This window comes from Leopardus geoffroyi, chromosome B2 (assembly GCF_018350155.1).
Source record: "Leopardus geoffroyi isolate Oge1 chromosome B2, O.geoffroyi_Oge1_pat1.0, whole genome shotgun sequence".
Lineage (NCBI taxonomy): Eukaryota > Metazoa > Chordata > Mammalia > Carnivora > Felidae > Leopardus > Leopardus geoffroyi.
Window position 1 is genome coordinate 10079564 of NC_059332.1, and position 27677 is coordinate 10107240.

The following is a 27677-nucleotide window of genomic DNA, read 5'->3' on the forward strand; positions in this document are numbered from 1 at the left end:
AACCTGCATTACAATGTTCAGCTCATTACAAGTCATGACAAAGCCCCGTTGGAACCAAAGAGGACTGACGCTCTTTATATGCCCAGAAGCTGTTCCCATTGTAACTGAAAGAATTTTAGTTCAGGAAATATCAACTGGCGATTGGCTTCACGGGCTGTTTACAGACCAGCTACTTTTCGCCTTTCGTGTCTCACGTGCTGTACTGAGGCAGTCTTAGGCTTTGAAGTTAGTCTCCTCAAATGTGATCTAAGATGATAAAAATCACACCAGGCCCCAACTGGATCTTTATGTCACAAAACTGCCCCTTTTTCCTCTCTCCCTCCTGTCCTCCATTCAGAGCTAAAACAAACCACTTCATAAGAACCTCATAAATTTTTCCCTCTGTGCATTCTAGTTAAAAGACCCTCCTGTGCCGGTGCATTCTGCTCTGTGGGGACACTGTGTCACAAATCTGCTTGTGGGGAGATCAAAGTGGGACATTCTCAGCTCACAGAATGCCTGATGTGTCCCTGTAATGCATCTAGCGGGTCTTTGAGTGCACTCACTTTCAAAAGGCGAAGGGGACAGGGGGCGTTTTATCACAGTCCATAACACATTCAAATTTCGATACAGTTTGTAAACTCAAAAGTAATTATACCTTCGGCAGATAAATGGCTTTGGTCGCTTTCTCCGGAACCACTCCCATCGTAGAAATCGCTGAACTCTTTCTGGCATGGAATAATTCATTCTCTTTTCTTCCCAACAGAAAAGTTCTAACTTGATTTGTAAATTGTGAATACCACTTCCTGATCTTTAAAAATATCCGATATGGAGAGGTGTTCTGGAGTCAGAACAGCCTGGAGTCAGTTAAGCTGTTGCATACCTATTAACTTTGAGCCACAGCATCGTTTCTTCTCAGGATCATTCATCAATAACAACTCATTTCCTTTACCACACAATCTTTGCTGAGAATCCGCTATACGGTATAGTAGGAATCAAAGGTGGGAGAAACTTTAAGAAATCACCTTTGCGTACTGGTGACCCTCATTTTTTATAGAGCCAGAATCTGAAATTCACCCAACAGTACACATTTATGAAGTGTTATATTTTATCTAGTCTCTAAACACCAAAGATTGTAAAATATACCATTGCTACATGGACCGGTAAGACAGAAAAAGAAATATGGCGGATTGAAATTATGAATTCACTTGGACAGTAAGACGGAAATTCACATCCCAGTTGCAGAGAGATTGTAAGTGTAAGTCTACCCCATTAATACAAACATACCTCTCGTTCATGAAATACATAATTTGCACCCTCATTTTTCGTAAACAGAACATTGTAGAGAATAGGCATATGTCCTCTCCTAAGGGAAGGGGAAATCAGGATAGCTGTTTAGGTTGGGGAGGGGGGCAGCCACCGGAAGACGAAGAGAAGATAGGACTGCACCCAGATTTAAGACATTCTTTGGCTAGAGGCTGTCCTAGAATCAGAAACATATTACTTGGGCCCATGCGAGGCATAAGTTTCCAATATCCTTGTCTGGTTATAGACCTTTCCTTCTCTGCAGCTTGTGATTTTTTTTTTTTTTTTTTTGTAGGACACCACCTCAATGACAGCAATTGGACAAAGCTCCTATGCACTCGGGGTTGACTTCAGGGAGGCACTGATGGTGGCTGTTCCCCACTGCTCCCACTGCTGGTAGATGTGCCCTTCTGCATTTGGGAGAAGTGTGTACTTGGGAGCTGCCTCTCTCGTCCCCTCAGGGCTTGGCTTGATTGTCTCTAGCAAACCCGAGCCACCTCTGGGGCCCAGGGGAGTAATGCTAGCCTCTTCACAAGGAATGGCTGGGATCCTTGGCTTAAGAACAGCAGTTGGTTATTAGAAATAAACGTGATGCGGGGCTCCTGGGTGGCTCAGTTGGTTCAGCGTCTGACTTTGAGTCAGGTCACGATCACACGGCTGGTGGGTTCGAGCCCCGCGTAGGACTCTGTGCTGACAGCTCAGAGCCTGGAGCTTGTTTCAGATTCTGCGTCTTCTTCTCTCTCTACCCCTCTCTCGCTCGTGCTCTGTCTCTCTCAAAACTAAATAAACATTTTTAAAAAAGTAAATAAACAGGATGAGAAACAACAAAACCAATGATACGGCTTTTGTTTTGGAGTATACACCAAAGTATGGCCAAGTCTGTCAATGTGAAATAAAGCCATTATAATAATTTGCACTGGATACCTCTTCCCTCCATAGACCATGGGTTGTCCGTAGCTACAGCCTTTGGGGAGATCTGGCATTTGTCATTCAGGTTCTACTTGACTGCTAACTTGCTTTAAAACTTTTCCTTCCTTATACAGATGATTACTTTCTCCGAAGACGAAATGTAGCGTTCCAGTCTCCGATAAAAAAGGCAAGATGTGGTATGTGTGTCAGCCCAAGTCTCAGAACTCACTATCATTTAGTTAACATCTTGCTTTTGCTACTCAGTATTTCTCATTCTATTCAAAATACCACAAAATTAAGATAATAGATTCACAAAACTGATTCACAGATATTAATTACTTCTGAGCTTGTTTCCAGACTTATTACAATTCATTACTTTCTCCTGATGTGGTTAATGTTGTCATACTTTGGAGCTGGTATGCTATGCCATTATCAATTTCTAGAAAGCTCCACTTACATGATTATATCACTTTGATTTTTTACATGTCTTCATTTATTTCCTGGAAGTTATTGAGCTGACGTAAAAAAAGCCATTCTCTAATGGGAGTGAATTTTCACAAGCTATTTCCATCAAGTCTCATGCTCAGATGCCGCCTTTGGCCCTGTGTCAGGCATTCGATTTCTTCGTTGGCGTTGTCTTTCTTCTCCTGAGCGTCTACAGGTGATCCATGTGCCAATTAAGAGTCTAGTCAAGGGGCGCCTGGGTGGCGCAGTCGGTTAAGCGTCCGACGTCAGCCAGGTCGCGATCTCGCGGTCCGTGAGTTCGAGCCCCGCGTCAGGCTCTGGGCTGATGGCTCGGAGCCTGGAGCCTGTTTCCGATTCTGTGTCTCCCTCTCTCTCTGCCCCTCCCCCGTTCATGCTCTGTCTCTCTCTGTCCCAAAAAAAAAAAAAAAAAAGAGTCTAGTCAAATGTATACTATTTATATTGATTGTGCTTTAGCTTGTAATACATTATGCGTATTATTGATGGCACTTGTCAAAGTTTTCCAACCAGAATTCAAGTAAATAGAAGCAAATATTTTAAAGCGAAATCTATGGATCACAGAGCAAAGAGGTGAAATGGGACGGTTATCCTGTTACGCCACGAGGCAATCGCTGCACAATTTCTATCAAAAAATCCCCTCTGGCCACGGAGTTGAGTCTACGGGGACTTCTGCAGTCTTGTCAGCTTCCTTCCTCCTTTGACTTGCGTTGGTTGGCCAGTTTGCTGGCTGGTTGTCTGTTGCCTCTCAGGTCCGTTCCCATGCATCTGCGTTCTTTTACAAGCAGGGTGGAAGTCTGCAAACTTTATTTAACAGACTCCCTTAGCCAGCGGCTTCCTCATGTTGTTCTAGCAGGAGGCCCTATAGCAGGAGACTGAAAGGTGGGAATAGGAGACGGGACATTTTCTTTCCTTTTTGCTTCAGGAAGCTCTTCTGGCAACAGCTGCCGAACAATCAGCTTAGTCCCTGGTCTTGCAGAGAAGTGGCAGGGACAGCGGCTCAACCAGCGGCAGATTATCCAGCAGTTTCAATAACAGAGACCTGTGGGCTCTTGGCTTGTGTTTTTTCTTTTGCTCCTTCTCCAATGGGCTGGAAATGTTGTCTCGCAGTTACTAATCAAACCCTCCCCTGTTACTCCTTTATTTTTTTTAATGTTTGTTTATTTATTTTGAGAGAGAGAGGGGGACGGAATGTGTGAAATTGGAGGAGGGGAAGAGAGAGAGAGAGGGAAGGAGAAAATCTCAAGCAGGTTCCTCACTCTCAGCTCAGAGCCCGAAGCAGTTGTTGTGCAAACCATGAGATCATGACCTGAGCTAAACTCAAGAGTCAGATGCTCAACTAACTGAGCCACCCTGGGGCCCTCAAACCCTTGCCTGTTACTCCTTTAGCCTTCCCAATATTTAGTAACCAATTTCCTGTATTGTTAGCTCCATTTGAAATTCCAAAAGTTGTTTCTGTTTTCCTGACTGAGCCCTGACCCATGCATCTTGCAAAACTGTATAGTATCTTAGAATACAGAGGGGAAATCCCCAAACAGGGAATCGTGGGGCAGTGATTGTTCGTGCAGGTCTCATTGAGCAAATATTATTAAATTTCCATTGGCAACACGTTGCACTAAGTCCTAATGAGGAACAGAGTACAAAGATTGTCTATTCAGGCTACGTAGGTTGCTAACTTATGATGCGAGAATTTTGTTTGGACTCTAATCATTTATCTTGATTCCATTCACACCAATTTGATGGTAACAATAAACACCTCTGGCATTGTCACCCGTCTCCCCTCTTAGCACGGCGCTCTGAGTTATCACCTCATACTTCCCATTTGCCACCATATTATTCCATCAAATACACGAGCGCTTATGGAAAGCCGGACTTCAGTGATATCGTAAAGCCCCTTCCTACCTCCCTAAAACACGGTATCTGCAAATTCTGGAAAGCTATCTTTTCTATTCGTCTGTACTTGGGTATAACCCCAACTAGATAGAGCATCCATCACCCCAATCTGTTGCAGAAATTTTAGTAACATATCTATTTCAAGTATTACTTTTTTTTTTTTTAATTTTTTTTTTTCAACGTTTATTTATTTTTGGGGCAGAGAGAGACAGAGCATGAACGGGGGAGGGGCAGAGAGAGAGGGAGACACAGAATCAGAAACAGGCTCCAGGCTCTGAGCCGTCAGCCCAGCGCCCGACGCGGGGCTCGAACTCACGGACCGCGAGATCGTGACCTGAGCTGAAGTCGGACGCTTAACCGACTGCGCCACCCAGGCGCCCCCAAGTATTACTTTTTATTGCAACTTCTCCCTGGGGTTGAGGGTGTTGGTTGTACGAGTCACAGGCACGCGGTGCCCTCTAAACACTCCCTCCCCTTGGACTGGTTCTTCCCTTAAATGTCTACATGTGTCCTCCCTCAAGATGCCTTCTTACCAAAAAGGCTTCTTAGATTTTCACCTCTCCCTCCCACATCCCCCACAAACCAAACCATAGTGAGTCTGACCCAGGCCCAAGCTGGAGCCCTAGCTACACACAATATTTTCAGTTCATTAAAGAGTCCAAGTTTCCATGGTATTGTCTGTATCTATGTTGGAGGCCATTGTTTGAGATTTGGACCAACTGATTTCTCGGTGACTGAATTTCCTTACCATGTTTAAAGAGAACAAAGACGGGAACAAGGCAGCACGTATGTGGGATGATGATAGTCCACTCCTGATTGCGGTTAATTTCAAAGTACTTTCTGTAAATACGTGCTATATAAATGCTTAATTAACGGTAACAAAATTCTTTTCGCGGCTTTGCTTCCATAACATGGCTCTCAAAGCCCCGCGGTTCCATTTTCTAGTCTGTTTCTTCGCAGTCACCTAATCTCATAGTTGCATGGAATTGAAGCCCCTTTAGTGTTAATTTAGGGAAACAATTACTTCGACTAACCTTGCAAGCTTCTAGCTCTTTTAATTTGCAAACCAAGGTTAAAGAGATTCTTACTGAAAGTCATCTCTAGTAATGTTTAAAAGTAAAACACTCTAAGCTTTTTTTTTAAGGTTACATAGCACTAAATCAAGTTTAACTAGAAGAAGATTAATATTAAGTAATGAACATGTATTGTCCATGAGCTACTGACTATTGTCTCCGTGCTGATTATTTAAGAATCATTCTTTGCTGTTAACTAAAGCGTGCCTCTGTGTGTGCACGTGCAAATGCACAAATGAGTTGTGCATGAACCTCCCATTTTTTTATGCCATTCACTTTTGTGTGTGCCAGTAGGGACCTTTGAGGGATCCCATCCCTGGGATCTGAGAGAAACGTAAAAGAAGCTGATTTTTCCACCGTTTTATTGTTGCTCTTGTGCCTGCGAATGCAGCCTCTATCGTAGCACAGGGCTTTAGGGCAAGACTCACTGCAATACCGTTCCCTTGTATTAGAAGTCCATCTCAGAGTTAATCATTTCCTCTAAGGAGGCGATGCTGTCATAAAGATAATTAAATTGAAATTTAATATAGTGGGTCATCGCATGGTAGCTTTATATCAGTTGAGGGTTCTGAGAGGAACCGGAGCTGTGAGGGTGGAGTGTATGTTACGTAATTAACAATTATGTTTGTCAGGTTTATGAAACAGAAAATTAATACCACGGAGACGGTGAAACAGTGAACAAACCGCAAATTCTGAGTGAAGGGGGCTGGGCTATCCTTTACCCCTACAGAAGTGGGTATCTCTCTGTTTTGGAAGTAGAACGTTGGATCATGTTGATTTACTCACATTTTTAACTCCTCTCACTCCCAGACTCAGTTTCTGTGTGTGTGCTTTTCGTTTGCTTGTTTGTTTGTTGGGGTTTTTTTTTTGTTTTTGTTTTTGTTTTTCTCCAAAGAGCGGTGATCCCTCAATCTTGGCTGCATATCCCCTGGGGGAGTTTTTAAAACCCCTAATGCCCAGGCCCACCCCAGCCCAATCAAAGCAAAACCTCCGGGGGTGTGACCCAGGCACCCGTGTTTTGAAAAGTTCTCCAGGGGGTCCCAGTGTGTTTGAAGACCTCATTGGACAATGTTTAGGATGACTGATTTCCCTAGAGGAAGGTGCTGGGTTAAAAGAAAAAAAGGGAGGAGAAAGAACAGGTAAGAGTGATTGCATAATACTTAAGTATTCACAGACCGTTTTCACCTTGACAAAAACCTGCAGAATTTGTCCATTAATAGGAGGCATTACTAAACCCAAATGGCCCTTGCTGATGTTTAGACACCTACGCTTCCATGGAAATCATTTCTGAGAAATCTTAGCCCATCCCTATCAATCATTCACTCCCTGGCCTCCCAGAAACTGTGAATGTGTTAAGATTTCTGAATGAGACCACAGAATCCCCCAAATTACATGGGCAAATCCTGGCTCTGCCCTTGCCTATCAGGTAAGCTCAATGGCATAATGAGAGGAAAGCATGCTCAGGGTGATTATCCCTTCCCTGGGGAGCTGAAACATGGATGCTTGGCAAATCCCCCTTCTAACCATGCCTTAGGGTGTAGAGACAGGACCTGGGATCTCTGTTGAAAGTGAATGTTTCTAACATCAAATTAAGGAGTTCTTGCCCACAGATGTAGGGTGAGAAGCTCATTTTATTCACATACACACACACATATATACGTATATGTAGGCACACACATAGGTAACATCCCCCACACAAATAATTACATGATACCCCTGGATGAATAGTTTTTCTTCATTGTTCTCTTTCTGTTTAAGAGGTTTCCAGCTAGAGTGGATTAGGGGTGAGTTTATTATTCATTTATGTGCATCATTTCTCCATGGCAAAATAACGCATTTGGAAGCTTCTCTCCGTGATTCTGATAGGGCTTTAATTGGGAATCTCTGAATTTGACAGCAGTAAACCATCTAAATATGCTTCCCAAGAACTTATTACTAAGTAATTGAATTTTGCCGGTTTTCTGAGACTTGAGCATATCCTGTGTTTAAGAAGCTCGGAGGAAATTGTTGTGTGGGAGTCAGCCTGCATCCGGGGATCTGTATGCTGAAAACTTCCGTCTTTTCCTTCCCCTTTTCAATTTTGACACAAGCTATTCGAGTTAAAGGCTGACTAGATAAACGTTGTCTTGCTCTACCGTAATCACACTTGGAGAAAACAATGTCTTTCTCACCATAGTCAGACATGATTATAAATGTTTCTTTTTATACCTGGTCATATATAATGTAAACAGAACATAACGGAAGAACTTTGGTAACAATTAATTGTACCCACTCAGATCAGTTTTTCCGACTGTGTATTTTTCTACAGAGATGATTCGGATTTTTCTGTTGTTAAGTCAAAGGAATGAGACCAGGGAATTATGCGTGTGACTAAGAACAAAAGACTTAAGCCTATTAAAATATTAGAGCCTTGACATTGAAATTGGGTTAATCACATCTATCAATACAACTCATTTTTAATCTGCTTTCTCTTTTATTAAATATTTCTGCTTATATTGCTGGACTATGGGGGTATCTAAGTAACCAAATAACTAGAGTGTAGCCTCACACTTTTGGCTCTTTTCAGCTCTTCTTGGTAGTTCCTGTGACGATTAACCAGACATGACAAGTAGCTGTCTAAAGATTTCAGCTTTGTGAGACTGGATTTGATGTCCCCAGATTGTCCTGGGCTCATAGATCCTACCTAAAATCTCACACTGTCAAACTGATTTTAACTTTCTTACCATCAGAATATTTTTTGATGTTTATTTGTTTTTGAGAGAGAGCACATGAGTAGGGGAGGTGGGGGTGGGGCAGAAGATTTGCAACTGGCTCTGCACAGACAGCAGAGAGCCGCATGCGGAGCTTGAACTCATGAACTGCAAGATCACGACCTAAGCCTAAGTCAGACACTCAACCGACTGAGCCACCCAGACACCCCATCAGAATATCTTTTGAGCTTGTAAAGAATGGAGACTATTTTTAACAAGTAGCTTGCATATATTAATGATGAAGAACACAAAAGAACAAATTTCTGATGTTGCAATTACAAATGATCTAATTTTTACCTGATGCAAAACATACATTTTTTAATGTTTAATTCTAAACGTCACATGCAGACCAAGGTCAAAGTGAAACCTCTACGAACAATCTCTGGGGAAAGTAAAATTTAGGCAAGAGATGTAATTTACAGATGGTCCCTGACTTATGATGGTGCAACTTACGAGTTTTCAACTTTATAATGGCATGAAAGTGATACACGTTCACTAGGAACTGTACTTCGAATTTTGAATGTTGATCTTTTCTACGGTATATGCAGTATGATCCTCCCCCTTGATGTGGGACAGTGGCAGCCACAGCCCCAGCCATGTGATTAGGAATGTCAACCACGGATACACTTACAGTGGTTAGCACAACCATTCTGTTTTTTACTTTCAGTACAAGGGTCCATAAAATACATAAGATAGTCAACACTTTTTACCACATAGGCTTGGTGTTAGATGCTTTTGCCCAACAGTAGGCTACTGTGAGTGTTCTGAGCACGTTAAGATAAGTGAGGCTAAGCTGTGATATTCAGTAAGTTAGGTGGATAAGTGTATCAACTTACTACATTTTCAACTTACGATGGGTTATCAGGATGTAACCCCATCATAAGTCAGGGAAACTCTGTATTTAAGACATACATTTTTTTGAGTTCTTCATAATTCAATGATAAGCTTGTGGTTTTTATAATATTAGCAAATCAAAACAAAATCCCTTTATATACAGAAAAGCATTTTCCAACCATTAGCAAGGTGTAAAGACGAACAAACAAACCTAATTTGTGGCTTTAGGTTGTGTTAGTGATGTTGATCAAACTGTTTTATTTGTTTGTTTGTTTTCACAATTGCCCCATGCTTAGAATAAGCTAGTGAAAAAGCCCAGGAATAAGCAATCGTAGCTTCCTTGGATGAGAGTGTAGTCAACTGGGATAATTTGTGATACAATGGCTGGAAAGGGGTTGACTCCCTTCTGCATGGAACGACCTCTTAGTTCCAGGGCTGTATAGAAACCTCTTGCTTCACCTTTAAAGTTGGTTGCTTGGTAGATAGCAAATCTCTTTTATAGAAACTTTCAGTGGGCTTGGAGACCCTCAGAATCCCAGTATATCTGAGGACGGAAAGCCATTTTCCAAGACCGGTGATTGGTTCTTTTGCTTGGGAGGTTGGCAAGTTGAGAGACACAAGCGGAACCTTAGTCAGGGCCTCTTGGGCCTTCTGGTATACTTCTGTCCATTTGCTGGATATGCCTTCTGTTGACATATAAGCTACCCACAGAGTGAATACTCCAACAAATGTAGGCATGGTTTGCAAATTGGAGCCTCATTACTGAAATAATTGATATAGAAAAAGTTAACTCGGATTTGAAATCCAAGCACAATAGCTCAAGAACTTTCAATATAATTGATAATTTAAGAAAAGAAAATCCTTTTAAAAAGTCAACTGCTGTAATTGAGAAGTTTTAAAGATGTTTTAAAAATACGTTATTTACTCATATAGATGTATCTCATAGATCACAAATACTAAGAATTTGAAGAAATCATCACTGCAAAGCTTTGGCTAGGAATTATGCATAGCTGTTTCAAGCTTAAAACCTGGCGTGAAAAAAGATATTCACAGAATCAAGCTCAAATTTCTCTTTAAATATTTTGATATAATTGTACTGGAAACTTGATTTAAAATGGGTCTCCTTCCTAGTACTCTTACCACAATTTTATTTCTCTTACCACAACTTTACAATATGAGTAAAATAAGAGAATATCGGTAACCAATCCCTAAATAGCATTCTCCAACTTCTTCCTGGTTACCACAGTGCATTTAAAAAATATTATCATTTTCTGTGTGTTTCATGAAAAAAAAAAAAGGGTTGGGAAGAATTTATTTTTCAAACTGCAAATATCTGTTTCTGTGCTTAAGGGATGTATTGAAATTCTATTTACTATCTATCTATCTATCTATCTATCTCTATCATCGATATATCTATTGAGATGGCAGGAGTAAATTCATCCCTCTTCTGCAGATGGTCTTTCTTTCCTTTCTTTCTTTGCCTCCCTTACCCACTCACCATGAGTGCATGAATATGCATTTTCTCTTCAAAGGGGAGTGCAGAATATTCATTATGAGATGAGATATATTAATGTCATTCTGATGAAAGACTATCCCACCAGCCCATATGTGTGTGTACAAGCCCCCGGAGCTGAGGAAGTTCTTCAACTATAGACAGTAGGCAAATGTAAAACTAATAGCAATTTAAATACAGGCCCAGCATGTCATCTTTTCAGGTGAATTCCATGATGTCGTAAAACCAACCAGAACAAAAAGAGAATGGGGACTATAAAAAATGATCAACCTCCTGTATCCAAAATCCAAAAAGTGAAAAATGTCCCAAAAAGAACATATGTGTACATATATGTGGGTAGTCACTCAATTCCTTCCCTGTCTGTCTTCACTAATGTACATTCTCAAGTGTGTTTTTCTGAGGTCATCGATCACTCATGCAATTAGCTCCTATTATTGTAGATCCGAGATACTTGAATAACTATGAGCTCTCAGGGAACTCAGATACGATTTTGAGGTTGTAAGTGCCTCACAATTAACAAAGCCTTTTTATTTTTTTGAACTCTCCGCGTCTCTGCCTTCATTTTCCAGAGAAGACAAAATGACAAAGTTTCGAAAACGCATTTTCTTATTTTCTACAATATGTATTTTTAAATCACACTGACAGTTTTATTCCACAGCACACCAGCAATTGCTCAACTTTCAGGAACATCTCTATCCCAACAAAATCACTCAGGGAAGAGAGGTTTACGGAGACAGATTTCAGCTCCGTGCTTCAGAGGTGTGGCTGTAAATCATGGCATGGGAGGAGGAAAACAAATATAAAAATGATGAAATGTACCTTGATAGGAGTGTGTTTTTAATCACTATTTTTATAGGCAGGTGCAATTCTCAAAACTTTCTCTCGGTGGGGCCGTACTTTAGGAAGCTTATCTGCCAGCGCCTTTGTAGAATCAATGGCTACTTTCTTCTGCTCATGACCATGTGTGTTTCACTCTGCGGGGTGGGGCGGGGGACAGAATTCCAAGTCTGCACTGTTTCAGGGGATCCCTAACCTCTCCAAGATCAGGTTTCTCCCAGTCTTTCTGCCTTGTGAAGGAACTGCGTGTAAGTAGATGTTAGCCTTGAAGCAATGGGACTGCTTCCTGAATTGCTTGGAGCCGGCTACAATTTACCAGCCTCTGAAGTGGCATTAAAGCAATGTTCATTTTTTAATGAGTATTAAATTTACTTTTAGCCAAACCCTCCAGCTGACAATGAAGTGTTCTTGGGGCTTGCTATTGGCTCTCTCTTTGCTAATTGCTCTGCTGACTGTGATTACTCTCTCTCTCTCTTTGGATGCTGAGGCTTAATGCTTGAGCCTTGTACTTAATTTCAAAAGTAGGAACAGCAGTAAAACTCTCCAGATTTCAAGTCTCAGAGTAGGGTCTCTCCTCAATTATGAAACAAAGCCACATCGCGCGGTGGGAAGAGCGGGGTTGTGGCAGAGGACCTAGGTCTGAGTCCTGACCGTATCACTTGCATCTGGGATTAGTCAACTACCACCCACCACCCCGTCTGGTGCTAACTGCAGACTAAGAATGGGTTTTACCTTTTTTTTTTTTTTTTTTTTTAATGGCTGGGGAAAAGCAAAAGAACAGTATTTCAGGACAAAAATGACACGAAATTCAAATTTCAGTGTCCATAAATAAAATCCCCTGGAATACAGCCCATACTCATTCATTGAGGCATGGTCTAAATGAATGCTACCACAGCAGAGCAGAGCTGAATTGTTGGAACAGCAACCATATGGCCCGCAAAGCCGAAAATATTCACTATCTGGCCCTTTACAGAAACGCTTTGCGGATCCCCGATTCATACAGTTGATTGATCATGGGCAAGTTAATTTACTCTCAGGGCCTCAGTGTCTCCATCCGGAGACCGGGATCAATAACAGCGGCGACATCACAGGGCTCCTGTGAAGAACAAAAGAGGTCGTTAATCTCTCAGCGTTTAGAAATCTCATTGTTAAAAAAAAAAAAAAAAAAAAAAAAAATCAAAACAGAATTACTGGTTACTGTGGCAAAAGTAAAAAACAGAATTATTGATTACCCGTTGGTTCACTCCGATCATTGTACCTGACCTTCTATCAGTTTGACTGAACTTACTTTTAAATAGACGATGTGTGGTCTACGTCATACATCTGTTTATGTGTGATTTAGAAATAGGCATCGAGAAGGATTTAAACAAATACTTACTGAATGTCTATCATAAACCAGGTGCTCTTCTCTGAAGACAGATTATATAAAAACGAAACTCCATCATTCTCTCAAAATGCCTTCGGATAAGAGTTCTCAAGAGCGTTATCTATGTGTATAATTTTTTCCACTCAATCCTATTTATGACGCATCTATATATTCTTTTCAGTTGTGTTTGGATCACTGAAAGGAGACAAAGTAAACCCACAGTCTCCAAACGGATTTGGGCTGTATTGACAATTACCTAACAAAATAAAGGGAACAATAAAGTATTTATTCTACCTCTCAAATATAAATTATGTTTACCCTTATTACAAACTTCAATTAGTGAGAAGGTTGCTTAAATTTTCCGCCTCAAATTCTACCTCCCAAACAGGTTTTTGAATGAAAACCCAATAAAGATTTCTCTTCTGATGTGATGAAGGCATTCGCCATGTTGCTAATGAAGGAAGAAATAGAGGAAATCCATTTGGTTCTTTCCTGATTCTTGTCCAAAAGCAATTGCTTCCTGCTGTGGACTGCTCTTAGTGTTCAAACAGTGCTGGTCTAGGTCCAAACCTGCAGTCTATTTTGATCTAGGAGAGCTAACTTCTTTGATGTGTATCACTGGCTTCTAAAGTGCTGTGCCAGGTTTAATCAAAGGTACAAAACTTCAGCAAAAATAAATGACGAGAAATGATCACAGTGCCGCATGCAGGGTTTTTAAGCAGGCTTCCAGACTTTGCTGGGCTGCCCTCCCCCGCCCAGGGGACAAAATGCAGGAACCATAGAGGGTCACTCTCAGATGACATAATTTCAGAAAAACACAACAAAGGGAAACGGGCCGATATTCTCAAGCCCTCTGATTTCACTGTGCGACCCACACTCCTCTCGGGGTGGTGGCCGAGCAGGATCCTCTCGGTGTGTGGGTGAACCGGTCATGGAATCGGAGCCCACACCAGGATCTCCAGGGCCTGGGCCGCGGGGTGGGGAAATTGCTAGAGGAGAAGTCAGTGCTTATGTGAGGCACCTACCCTTGCTGGGCCATGTGGTTGGTCACTTTCTGGCCCTTTAACTCACCTGTTTAAATATGAGGATGGCTACGGGTAGCCAGACGATCCATAACACAAGTAAGCAGTGAAAACACCTTTGCAGCTTTGTGCCGATGCTACCCCTATGGCACGGTGTTTTCCAAGCGTTTTAAATCTCTCACCTTGAAAATTGTTTCACGCGTGTGCACACGTACATGCATATTACTGTCAATTCACCTAAAGCACATGATATAATATCATTCTCGTTACAATATATATTAGATTTTAACTTCTTGTAGGGTTGATGTCTGATGGTTTCTTTGCAATCCTCAGTGTACTATTTGAGGCACTGCTAAAGGTCTCTACACGATATTTGGAGACCAGATCTGGTATATGTCACCCAGACAAATTAGCGTTATTTTCTGAAAAGTCCTTCCAGATATTAAACATCCAAAGCCACAGATGTTTTTATTTTTGAGACTAGCCTATGGTTGAGTAAACTCCTACGTAACCATCCCACCAATCTTATGTTGTTAATCACTCCTGTACGGTTCTCTTTTCTTGCTTTGCCCAAAAGAGACTGTCCCCCAATCCACCTGTCATCTCATCCCATTACGTGTCAAATATTCCGATAAGTTATCAGAAATTACATGAAAATATCCTGATAATTATCAAAGGTTTATCTCAAGATTGGACCCCTCCCCTCAACTGTAGATTCAAATGTCCCTTTTAACTCGGCGTGTCTAAAACTGAACTTGGGGCCCCCTGACACACACCTGTCCTGCCCTGAGCCCTTGTCGTCTCAGGGAATGAGACAATATTGGACCAGACGCTCAGACCCAAGGTGGATTCCCTTCAACCTTCCACTTTCTCTCACATCCTCTTGTCTGGTCTTTCAAAATGCATGCAAACACTTTACATCATCTTTACTTCTAATGCCCTAGTCCAAGCCACCATCATCTCTCACACAGATGATCACAACAGCCTCCTTCGGGTCCTCTGTACCCCGAGGTTCCAGAAGGGACTGTTTAAGACATAAGTAGGTCAGGGCAATTCTTTCCTCAACATCCTCCAGCGACTTCCATCTCATGCAGAGAAAAAGAAAGGGAATCTCACTGTCCTTGCCTTTTGGATCTCAACTTATACCCTCTCCATTCTGTCTGCTCTGGCCTCTTGCTATTGCTTGAATTCACGGGCTGACCTCTTACCTCAGGACCTTTGCACTCACTCTTCTGCCAAATAGTCAAATATTTTCTCTTTCTCCTTCCTTCCTGTCTTTTTTCAAGCGTCCTGGTCCCCTGAACTCTCTCCTGACTTTGCTGTTTTACACTGCAACTCCCCCAACTCCCCGTGTGGCTTCTTCCTGCTTTCTTTCCCTCTCACTGTCAGACAAATGGCACATTTATTTACTTATTTTCTGTTTAATCTGCCTGGAACGTAAAGCTTCGTCTCATTCACTGCTGGATTCCTAGCGCAAACGATAGAGCCCGGAACATAACCGCTCCTCCAAAAGTGTGTCTGAACGAATGGATGAATGGGTGAATGTGGGACTGTGGGTGAAAAAGACACACACTAGATGTGGTTATTTCCATTGTCGTGGAATTAATGATGATGTTTCGTCTTCCTTACATAGCTTTCCATAGTTTTTAAACAAAATAATTAAAATGTTACTTTTATCATCAGAAAAAAAGAGAATGTCTTATTAAATGTATTTTAGTGTTGAAACAAAGAAGGTATGAAAGAAACAAAGGGAAGAAGACAAAATCATGTGTACATACAGAAGACTATATCATAAATATGTACAAATATAGGCACACAAATAAAACAAAAAGAAAACAAGCCAAAATGCCTACAGGGTCTTCAAGTGCCAAAACTATGAGTCATATTTTTTTTCTTATTCTCCTTTATTTCCTTTTATTAATGAGCATGCATTCTTTTACAATAAAAGAAATCAACCTTTAAAATAGAGGTTAAATGACTTGCCATAAATTATATCCCCATATGAACGGAAGGAGTTAGCACACCGTCTTACCTCTCAGTTGCTCGTGAACAGTCCTAATTAAGCTGCTGCTGATTTTGTTATTTAAATTTTTTAAATTCTTATTAAATCCTTCAGCTCTCTATCTTTCTATTCAGAGATCAAATTTGACTAAAAGAAGTCAAATGCATCTTTTTGCCTTGAGCTGATTTCTTACCTTTTGTGAGAATGTTTCACAAGTATATATTCCTGGGTAGCTAAATCAAAATCTTCAGGGGAATGTGGTGAGAACCCTTTGTGTTTTTCAATTCTGTAATTCTTTAAGGTGTAGCAAGCATTTGGTGACTCATCTTTAGAAACGGTTTTGATTAGTATTACATTCCCAAAATATTCTACATTTTATTTTTTTAACTTTTTTTTTAAAGGTTATCTATTTATTTTGGGAGAGGGAGCACATGAGCAGGGGAGGGGCAGAGAGGGAAGGAGAGAGAATTCCAAGCAGGCTCTACACCGTCAGTGCAGAACATGATGTGGGGGTTGAACCCACACACTGTGAGATCATGACCTGAGCTGAAATCCAGAGTGGGATGCTCAACGAACTGAGCCACCTGGGTGCCCCAATGTTCTACGACATTAAAAAAATACACTTAAATAATAGTCCTCTGAAATATTCTTCTGTTGCCATCAGGATATTTGCCAAAAGGAAAGGCTGTTCTTTCATGCTTGGCGTGGATAGCAACTAATCAGTACAACAATGTTGAAAGCCTTTTCTTGGTTGGCCTTTTGCTTGGTTTGTTCGCATTCGTTGCTGGGTATTGCATTTTGGAAAATAAGCGTGGATGTTTATCTGGCAGAACCCATTCTACTGTTACAAAGGATTATATTTCCTTCCCTATGTAAAATCAAACAAACAACATCCCTTCCAGATCTGGGGGAAATGGCTCACCTTCTCTTTCTCCTTCCTAGGCATTAAATTTGTCTTCGAAGCCCAACTCAGGGACATCCCAGGAGATAGTCAAAATGGATTTTGCTCAGAGTTGGTCCTGATCACATGTCATGAACGAGAAAGGGGTAGTGTGAGGGGAGCGGATTTACTCAGCACCTCTCTGGCATCGTGGTGGCCCCCTTTGTCAGAGCAGGGAAGCCACACTTCGGGGCCTCAGCCACTCTGTGGTCATCCGGAAGGTCCTCAATTTCCATTGCTTTCAAAGTGTCAGTGATACCAAAGCCTATTATAAGATACCATTTCATATTAAACCATTTGTATAATACCTTCCATGGTCATAATAAAGGGCTCACGTTTCCTTAAACAGAAGATAAGAAGGAGCTAATAAATGTGATAGTAATAATAGATGTTCAACTCTTTCTTCATAAAACAATTAAAATTTAAATACAAATCGATATTAAGTACTTTTTACTTTTATTAAAGCAAACTTAACAGAAACTTAATGGTTGCCGTGGGCTCCCCGTACGCTCCTTAGGAAAAAGGACCGTTCTTACAGTGAAGTTCATCTTTGTTACATCCGCATCAGCATTATAAAGTTCGAGTAAATCCCATTCCCTTTCTGCTTATAGTATAATGTTTGGGTTTGGTTTCTTCCTTAGGACAGAAGAGGTCAGTGTAAATTACAGAAGGGACAGGGGAGAGGAGAGGACATTGGTTGTAAGAAATTGTCTTCTAGCTTCTCACTTTAAAAATTGTCTCAGGGCGCCTGGGTGGCTCAGTCGGTTGAGCGCCCAACTTTAGCTCTGGTCACGATCTCACAGTTCGTGGGTTCGAGCCCCGCATGGGGCTCTGTGCTGACAGCTCAGAACCTGGAGCCTGCTTCGGAGTCTGTGCCTCCCTCGCGCTCTGCCCCTGCCCCGCTCATGCTGTCTGTCTGTCTCTCTCTCTCTTTCTCTCTCAAAAATAAATAAGCATTTAAAACATTTTTAATGTCTCAAACTGTTTATTTTTGTTCTCTCTCTCTATTTAATAAATATATGTTCTAAAAATGTGACCTGTGCATTGCATACAGCTGGCCACAGTGGAAGGGTGGCCGGAAGAAAGGCTATAAATAAGCTGGCTATAATAAGAGAAGAATAAAAAAAAAGCCTGGACCACAGCTCTTCCTACTGTACCCCTCAGAACAGAAAAGACAAACTGCTCACAGCGTGGCACCCAGCCAATCTCTAACTAGAATCAATTGCTTTGCCAACAAGGAACACAAAAGATGTTCATTGTTTGCAAACGGAGTTTCCTGCTAAGGCACCTTTTCTCCAGGCTAGCAAAACGGGAGAGCTAGACAATTCCTTCTGCTGCCTCTTTCGGTTTCTCTTCTCCCTACCATGGGAAACCCTTCTGAAGAAGGCCGAATCTGAATCTAATCCCAGAGGATAAGGAGACTTCTCAGTGCACAGCGTGATCTCTTCATTAGAGCCGTGTGACCACAGCGTGCAATGGTTCTGAAAGACGGTGGCCAATGTTATAATTATCTACATGAAACAATTCACTGGGTAGCCTTTGTTCTTGAAGTTTTTTGTTTGTATACAGTCTTTTTCTCTCCATGTGATGTGGCCAGGTTGGGGGAGGGGGTAGCTGGAACAGCCAGTTCTGGGAGGGGAGGATCGAGAGGGGGAAAAGAGAAGGAAAAAGCTCTCCTTCGCTCCCAACTTCTCTCCTGTTCTTCATTCTCTCCTTCACTAGCCACTAGGGGATTAAAATGAAAGTGAACTCAGAGCAATGGACTGTGACGTAGTCCTGTCTGTCTGTCTCTTTCTCTACCTCGCCCTTCCAAACGTTCTCTCTCCACCTTGCTCACTATCCCTGGCCCTTGTCCTTTCCCTCCTTGCCCTTTATGGTTCCCTTTCTAGCCCTCCGTCAGTGGTCTCACCCTTCCAGCAGGCCGGGTCTCAGGACCGCAAGCAGCCTGCCTTCTGGTTTTGCAGCACTGTTAGCTCCCAGCACATGGCAGATTGGTATTTGTGCATCAGCCTGGGAGACTCCCAAACATTTAGGATGTTGTTTCTGGGGTAAAGATCTATTCTGGGCACCATACCGTCCACCCAGACTTTTAGGACACAGCCAGGTTATGATTGGAGACGTGCATCTCCATATTTAAAGGATCCACATACGGGGCGCATGGTGGGGCTCAGTCGGTTAAGCATCCGACTTTGGCTTAGGTCATGATCTTGAAGTTCATGAGTTCCAGCCCCCCGCCCCCCCTCAGTCTCTGTGCTGACAGTTCAGAGCCTGGAGCCTGCTTCGGATTCTGTGTCTCCCTCTCTCTCTACCCCTCCCCTGCTTGCACTCTGTTTCTCTCTCTCTCTCTCTCTCTCTCTCTCTCTCAAAAAATAAGTAAACATTAAAAAAATTTTTTAAATAGTTAAAAAAAATAATAAAGGACCCACATACAAAAACTAGATTTTTGGTGTGGAAATTGCAAAGATGCATGTAAATCATTGGAAAAATGATGTGAAAAGTCCAAAGATTCATTTTAAACCAATGATCATTTTATTATTTGTGACTAAAATTGAGATGTGTTAAGTGGGTTATATTTCCCTATAAAGGGTTTTCGTTTAGATGTCAGATAGGAGTTTAGGACACTAACATAGTCATTGGGTAGGTTTGAAATGATTTTTCCTATTAGTATTTTGCATATTTTGATATGAGCCATAATTATTATCTGTAGAAACCTGGAATGGATTTATACGTTTCCAGAAGGAATTCTGAAACAATAAAAGTTCTTTTATATGGAGGAAAGGGATTGTAGGAGAGTAAATACTGATTACATTGGCAAGGAAAAGGACATTCATATTATGCTAACATTAAATCTATTTATACCGGACATCAGTCACTAGAATGCATCTTTGGAAAGACACTGTAATTTGGCATGTGAGAATTTACTAACCTCAAATTAATCCAAAGTATAACTAGTGCCAAAGTTTAAATAATTAATATGCTTTTCAAAGCCTTATACAGTGATGTTTACAGTAAAACTTGCAAGCACTTTAAGATCTTTATTATATTGGGGCACCTGAGTAGCTCAGTCAGTTAAGCGTCTGACTTCGGCTCAGGTCATGATCTCGCAGTTCGTGGGTTTGAGCCCTGGGTCGGGCTCTGTGCTGACGGCTCAGAGCCTGGAGCCAGCTTGGATTCTGTGTCTCCCCTTCTCTCCGCCCCTCCCCTGCTTGCGCCTCTGTCTCTTTGTCTCTCTCAAAAATAAACGTTAAAACAATTTTTTAATAAAAAACATCTTTATTATATTACATTTAACAGTGTCTACTATTGAATGTATTTAATTAAACCGGAATTCTCTGAGGTTGCAAGATGTCAACAGATGGTCACGAAATTTCTGCCCATGAATATAAAAACTAAGAAGATGTGCCTAGGTGCCATTTTTATTTGTTTCTTTCTCTGTTTGCTAATGGGCCCACAGAAGTCCTTGTTAAGCATTTCTTCAACTTCACTGTCCCACAGGCAACTCAAACTCGCTGTCACTGGAATAGAGCAACACCTCCCAATCTTCACACCTGTTGTGGATGAGGGAGACCAACGTTCTCCCATCTCTGCACTTGACCCAGACACCAGGAAGCGGCTCTTCAAACGGTTGCTTACTCTCACCTCCGATCACGTTTGTCTCCTCCTCCTAATTCCCTCACACTCTCTTCCTCATTTTTACCTTTTACTCTACTTAGCTTCTCTGCGCTTTCTCCTGAGCCGTGAGCCTCTCCACCTGTCGTAAGCACAGCTGCTAGAGTGACTTTTCTAAAGGAATCTCATCACTCTACTTCCTGCTTAAAATTCTTCATCACTAAGTCCTCTTTACCTTTGGCTGAAATCCAAACTACTTAACGCGACTTATAAGACGCTTCAACGACTCTGCAAAACCCCCGATTCAGCAGCTCTGAATCTATAGTTGTGTGTCTGGTAGGATGGCCACTAGTCGTAGATGGCTGCTCGAATTTTTTTTTTTAATGAGTTTAAATGGAATAAAATTTAAAATTCCATCTCTCACACTTGCCACATTTCAAGGGATTAATAGTCATGTGTGGCCGGTGGCCCCGCATTGGTGAGAGGGGGAGCGGGTACCTTAGCATCGATGAGGACGGTCCCTTTGGGTGGCACTGGCTGGAGGTCCATCACACGGCCAGCCTGTGCTCAATCTGCTTACGAGTTTCCCAACCACACACACTCCCCTCTCTTCCACGTTGTTGCCCAGCCTCTCCCCTCCATCCAGTGTCCCAGTGATCCTTCTCTTAGCCACATCCTACTCACCTTGTCCCAAACCCATCCCAACCTGGGGCGGGTGTTCTTTCTGTGGATTTTGTAGCCCTATGGACCTCTCTTGCAGAACACTCACTGTGGTTGTGTTTTCTTGCCTGTTCCCACTAGAGTGTGAACTCCCTGCTATCAATATCAGTCTTTGGGGTGCCTGAGTGGCTCAGTCAGTTAAGTGGACTTCTGCTCAGGTCATGATCTCACGGTTCAAGAGTTCGAGTTTTGCATCGGGCTTTCTTTTCAATGAGGAGTCCGCTTCAGATCCTCTGTCCCCCTCTCTCTGTCCCTCCCCTGCTCATGTGCTCTTTCTCTCTCTCTTTCTCCCGAAAATAAATAAACATTTCTTCAAAAAAAAAAAAAAAAAAAAAAAAAGAAAAACTGAATGCGGTTTCTCTTTAAAACAAAACAAAACACCCAAATCTGTCTTTTTAACATCCAGTTCTCTGCCTGACTCCTAGAAGGCACTTGAAACCATATCTAAGGATAAATCAAACATTAAGTATCAACTCAAAGCGTTTCCTTTGGGGTCATGCTCCTAGTAAACATTTACAGTTAGAGGCAGCTGAATTACAAATGGCAACTTTATCTTTCCTTGTTCTTGCGACCAATTTATCCTGAAGTACTTATTTATCTTACTCTGTGTCTTTAAGGCCAATTTAAAATTAAAAGATTACATTTTTGAGAAGTAAATGACATAAAGTTCTAAGTTGTAGTAATGCATACTTAATGTTTTAATAAACCTCTCTATGTTGGACAAATCAGGTATAAGACATATAACACAGTCATTTCGACAATTCTAATTCTATAAATCTCCACATGCTGTGTTGTCAATGTCCTCTACTTAAAATAGGAGAACTTTAAATTAGAAACATTTTATCACTCTGAGCAGTTGAGTTGCTAATATTTCTAAGCCCAGTATGTAGACCGCGGAATCACTGTCATTTATTAAATAAGTCGACTGTGTAAGAAGGCAACAATGAAAATCAGTTTGATCTCTTTTTCTACCTTCAGCATACTTTTAAATTTATGATTCACAATTAGTGACAACACAAAGCATCGCTTCAGTGGTTAGATTTTTATCTTTCAACTTACTGGAAGAACTAACTTGTGAGTCACCTCACCTGTTACTCAAGAAATTGGCTGTTCTCAGTTGTCACTTACTCCTGACAGTTTTATGCAGTATTCAGAGCTTTAGAGCTAGAGAAAAATGCAGGCTGATCCTGCCTGTGTCTACTTAACTCCTACTCTCTTGTGTTTTCTTCTTCACAGAGTTGTCTTTCCCTGCAACAGGCCAGTGCTAACATAACCAGAGAATGAAACTTTGAAGATTCTAGGGATTTCATTTTTTGTGTATTGAGGAGACGGGAGACATGTGTGTGATTGCGGAGGTCACGGCACAGCACGTGGGTATGGACATAATCGGGGGAATGGGGGACAAAGAACTCAGCTGCAAATTGAAGATCTTTGCTTGAAATAACACCGGAAGGCAAACCAGGAGAGCATATTGGAGTGTATTCTTCTGATTAGAAAGACCTAGCCCATATTGAGAAAATCACAGGCTGCCCTACTCCTATGTAGAAGATATCTAGTGTTTTCCTGGATGATACCATCTATAGAAACCTTAATATTCACATATATAGTGTTGTAGTGTTATATAGTATTATGGTGTATTTTCTAATCTATGTATAAGAGGTTTATAAATGATCCCAGGACTAACTCTTCATGACAACTTGCAAAGAGATAGATTTCTAATTCTGTTTTTTGTTTGTTTGTTTGTTTGTTTTTTCTACTGCAGAGAAGGCACAAGAGCAAAAGACCACAAGAGCCTCACGATTACTGTGTGGCTCAGTCATACCAGGGTTAACTCATCAGCTCTGAAGTCTTGGTGGCTCAACCAATGCTTTTCCCTCTCCTGCTGTATTCCAATATAGTTTTGTGTGTGGAGAGAGGTGGTATGAGATGTTTCTAACCATGGAAATAACCAACATGGCCGCTACCATATGGAAAAAACACAGACGAGGAACTCACACCTCTTCTGTGCTTTGACCTAAAAGTGACCCATGCCAGTTCTGCTCACAACCCATTGTCCAGAGCCAGTCACATGCTCTGCTGTATTCAAAGAGGGCTGGGACATGAACATTTGACAAACACTACAATTCTGTCCTAATCAAGCAGAGAAAGAGTCCAACCCAAGACTCTTCAATTCCCACTCATGTCAATTAAAATAATTTGGAAATAAATATTAAGCGGAGACAACTCTATTTTTAAATTAAATGCAAGATGAATTAACTTTTGGTCACCCAATCTCCCTCCTTTTAAGTACTGGTTTACTCTGACTAGCTTTTGATTCTATATATCAGTTCAGGTGTCAGTTTGAGTGGAAAGTATTATTATTCTCTATACAAGAAAATTCAACTATTGGAGCCATAGTTCACCTGAGTCACAATGGAAAATGGTATCATTTTGAATGAATATGAATGAATTCTTCCATAGATCCGTTGCCAAAGTAAACTGGAGTTTGGCTGTGTAATAGGTCAGTTGTCTCTCAAATGGATGCATGCATATTTAATATACAGATTGATATTTACTCATTCATTAGATCTGCACATCAGTGTCTCTCATCATATATGATTTGAGAAGAAATCCTAGAAAAAGAGCGGGACCTCCATATCAGGGAGAGGTTGAGGATGATGACATTGTTTATTTATTTGCATTCTGTTACGTCTTCTAAATGAGAACATGTTCAAGTTTATATGGATTTGAACAAATTTGTTTTTTCTTAGACTTTCTATTTTCTGCTTACATCATCCATGTTTTCTTGCATGTTGTCCACCTTTTCCATTAGAGCCTTTAACATATTGTACTATTTTTAAATTCTCTGACAGTTCCAAACACTAGGTCATAGCTTAGTCTGGTTCTGATGATTATTTTGTCTCTTGAGCCTGTGTTGTATTTTTTTTTCACTGCCTTTTAGTATGCCTGGAATTGCTTTTTAAAAAGTAGAAATAGGGGCATCTGGGTGGCTCAGTTGGTTCAGCATCTGACTCGGGCTCAGGTCGCAATCTCACGGTCCATGGGTTTGAGCCCTGCATCGGGCTCTGTGCTGACAGCTCAGAGCCTGGAGCCTGCTTCGCATTCCGTGTCTCTGTCTCCCTCATGAGCCCCACTCATGCTCTGTGTTCCTCTCTTTCTCTCAAAAAGTAAATAAACACTTAAAAAATAAAACAAATTAAAAAAAGGTAGACATGTATTGAATGGAGAGAACTGGGGTCATTAGTGTAAAGATTTACGGTAATGGCTAGAGTCTTGCTATGTTTACTGTCTGCTATAGATGGAGACAGTAACAGCCTTAAATTCCCACTACTGCCTACATACTCTTCCTCACTGATCTTTCAGCTGTAAACTGCCGTTACCATACTTGAGTCCTGTGGGTATAGGGATAAGGTAGGAAAGGGAAAGTGTCTTATCATCCTATGATTAAACTTCAGTCTTGTAGTGGCCCAAGTCCCTGGGCTTTGACCTGTGCAAGTAATTTCTAGCTTTCGTTCTCCCCTTACATGAGGCGAGAAGACTGGAGAAGGCTATACCGGAAGAAATGCCCTTTCTCCGGACGGGATAAGACCCTTCTAAAGTATTATTCTCCCTTGGAGAGTAGGCCTTTGTGACAGAGAACACTCTGGGTGTATTCTATGAGTGGATCTTTCCCGGCTCTCCATCTTGAGGAATGGTTGGACTTCCCAGATGTAGAAAGTGAGGGCCCCTCCCCGAGACTGCAGCCACCAGAAGTGGCTCACCCTCCAGGTCATCCACGTTTAGCCTCCACTTAAGTGTTTCTCCTAGTGGCTCTTGTGGCCTCTGCTCTGGACACCAGACCTCAGCTGTGAGATTTCAGGGTCATGGTTTGCCTCATGATATCAGTTCTCTCCCAGATACAAGAAAAGTCATTGATTTTTTTTAGTTCGTTAAATTTTATCTTGTTGAAAGGATGACAGTGTTGCCTTGCAAGTGACCTGTCAGAGACAGAACTGGAAGATGGAACCCATTGGCTCATAATTCAAGATAGCAGTATTTTAATATCTTCTGCTTAGTTTGTAAGAATGATTAGCTCAGGTCAGATGAGAGGAAAATTTTTGAACAGAATTTTAGTAGAAATTTTGCAGGCCACCTGAGTGGCTCAGTCAGTTAAGCATCTGACTTTGGCTTGGGTCATGGGTCATGATCCCCCAGTTCAGGGGTTTGAGTCCCACGTTGGGCTCTGTGCTGACAGCTCAGAGCCTGGAGTCTGCTTCGGATTCTGTCTCTCTCTCTCTCTCTCTCTCTCTCTGCCTCTCTCTCTCTGTCTCAAAAATAAATAAACATTGAAAAATTAGAAAAATAGAAAAACTTTGCATAATTAGAGGTTGGACTTGAAAATGATCTCCACAATTTAATCAGTACGACCAACAACACACTTCTATTTTATTTACATATTAATATTGAGTGACTTTACATTTTTATCTGGCCATAATACCAAGTGCCCAAATAAAATTAGCCTAAAACCAGAAATTCAGATTGCTAAAATACAATAAATCAGAATTTTGAAAAAACAATAAACCGTATTGAGCTATAGTTTTCTCACTCAAAGTATAATTAATACTGTTTTTTTGTGTTAGCACAAATTTTTATTTCATTGGTAAGAATATGTAGTTTAAACAATTCTTGGTTATTTTATCTTTATCTCGTCCTTAAAATTCCCATTTTGAAAGGAGGTTTTCTTTTTTTTTTAATTTTTTTAACATTTATTCATTTTTTGAGTGATAGACAGAGCGTGAACAGGGAGGGGCAGAGAGAGAGGGAGACAGAATTCAAAGCAGGCTCCAGACTCTGAGCTGTCAGCACAGAGCCTGACACGGGGCTCAAACTCACAAACTGTGAGATCATGACCTGAGCTGAAGTTGGACGCTAACCGACTGAGCCACCCAGGTGCCCTGGGAGTAGGATTTCTAATATATTCCACATATTAACAGTGTCATGTATGTACAACTTATAAATAAGCATATGCATATGAAAATGAATATTTACATTCTTGCCAGTGGTATCCAAGGTTATAAGAGTTTGCCAGTTGCTTCTTTGAGTAACCTTGGCCAAGTCATGTAACTTCACTGAGACTTTGTTTCTGATGTGCAAAATGGAAACGATTTCTGCTTGTATGGTTGTTGGAAGGGTCAAGGAAAGAGAATGTATATGAAAAAGGCTTTCTAACCTGTGACATGCTAAGCAAGTGTAGCTATCTAACTTCACTCTTTCTGGGTTTCCGTTCTGTCAGTCCACATTGCTGTAAAATGAATGAAGGGTTTTATATTCAGCTAAATAATTCACAACCTGGGAATGGATTAAAAACAACAACAAATGGGGGCGCCTGGGTGGCGCAGTCGGTTAAGTGTCCGACTTCAGCCAGGTCACGATCTCGCGGTCCGTGAGTTCGAGCCCCGCGTCGGGCTCTGGGCTGACGGCTCAGAGCCTGGAGCCTGTTTCCGATTCTGTGTCTCCCTCTCTCTCTGCCCCTCCCCCGTTCATGCTCTGTCTCTCTCTGTCCCAAAAATAAATAAACGTTGGAAAAAAAAAATTTTTAAAAAACAACAACAAATGTATCTATAAAGTATCACTGTGGAACTACTCTGAGTATATGAAAAATACACACTTCAACTCCGGAGTATAGCTGTGCCACACAGTATCTGACTCCTGTACTCCTTTTAGCATAAAAAATAAAATAATAAAATAAAATAAAAAGCAGAATTTCAGGAAGGCGGAAGACCGCAAACTTAGACCCCTGATGGGTTGGTCAGGGCCAAAGAAACATGACTGCTAACTCACCTGTTGTCAGATAACTCTCTCCTACTTCTGCATCAAACCAGTGGCCAGCTTGGGAAACTCACTCAACTGTCCTAAACTGGAATTTCCTTCTCTACGAAAGGAGTCTCTTGCCCGGACCTTCAGGTTCTCATAAGAAGAGAAGAGTACGGCTGGAAAACAGTGAAGCCCACTGGCATGGGCTCATCGTTTGGATTTTTCATGGCCTTCCACTGAAGACATACACTTTGTGCAATATTTCTATCAAAAAACAATTTTTGTTTGTGTGACTAGAGCTGGCCCTACAAGAGCCAAAAATCTCTTGTCTCCATGGATGCCTTGATGTAATGTCTTGGAGCAAAGTGGAAATCTCAGAGCACCCCTGTTCCTGTTCTTGGTGGGTTCCTGTTCTCTTGGGTCACTGCGAGCCAGGGTGTTCAGGATCATGCAAAGCTCAAAATGCAGTAAATCTTACTTTTAGCGGACAGAAACAAGGTGGTTGAGATTGGAAGGGAATTAATTACGTTCATTTATTAACATTTTTATTAGCTGTATACCATACTAACACCAATAAAATCAATGCGATCTTCTAACCAGACGACTGGTTAATGCATGGACAAGAAACCACATAAGACTTTTAAGAAAGATT

At 41.4% G+C, this 27677-nt stretch overlaps 1 long non-coding RNA gene across 1 annotated transcript; it reads left to right on the plus strand.

Moving 5' to 3' along the window:
* LOC123607980 lies at positions 1-24194 on the plus strand. Its single transcript, XR_006717022.1, has 3 exons — positions 1-100; positions 22469-22606; positions 22995-24194. It is a non-coding gene; the product is annotated as an uncharacterized LOC123607980 (long non-coding RNA).
* Positions 24195-27677: the final 3483 nt, after the last annotated feature.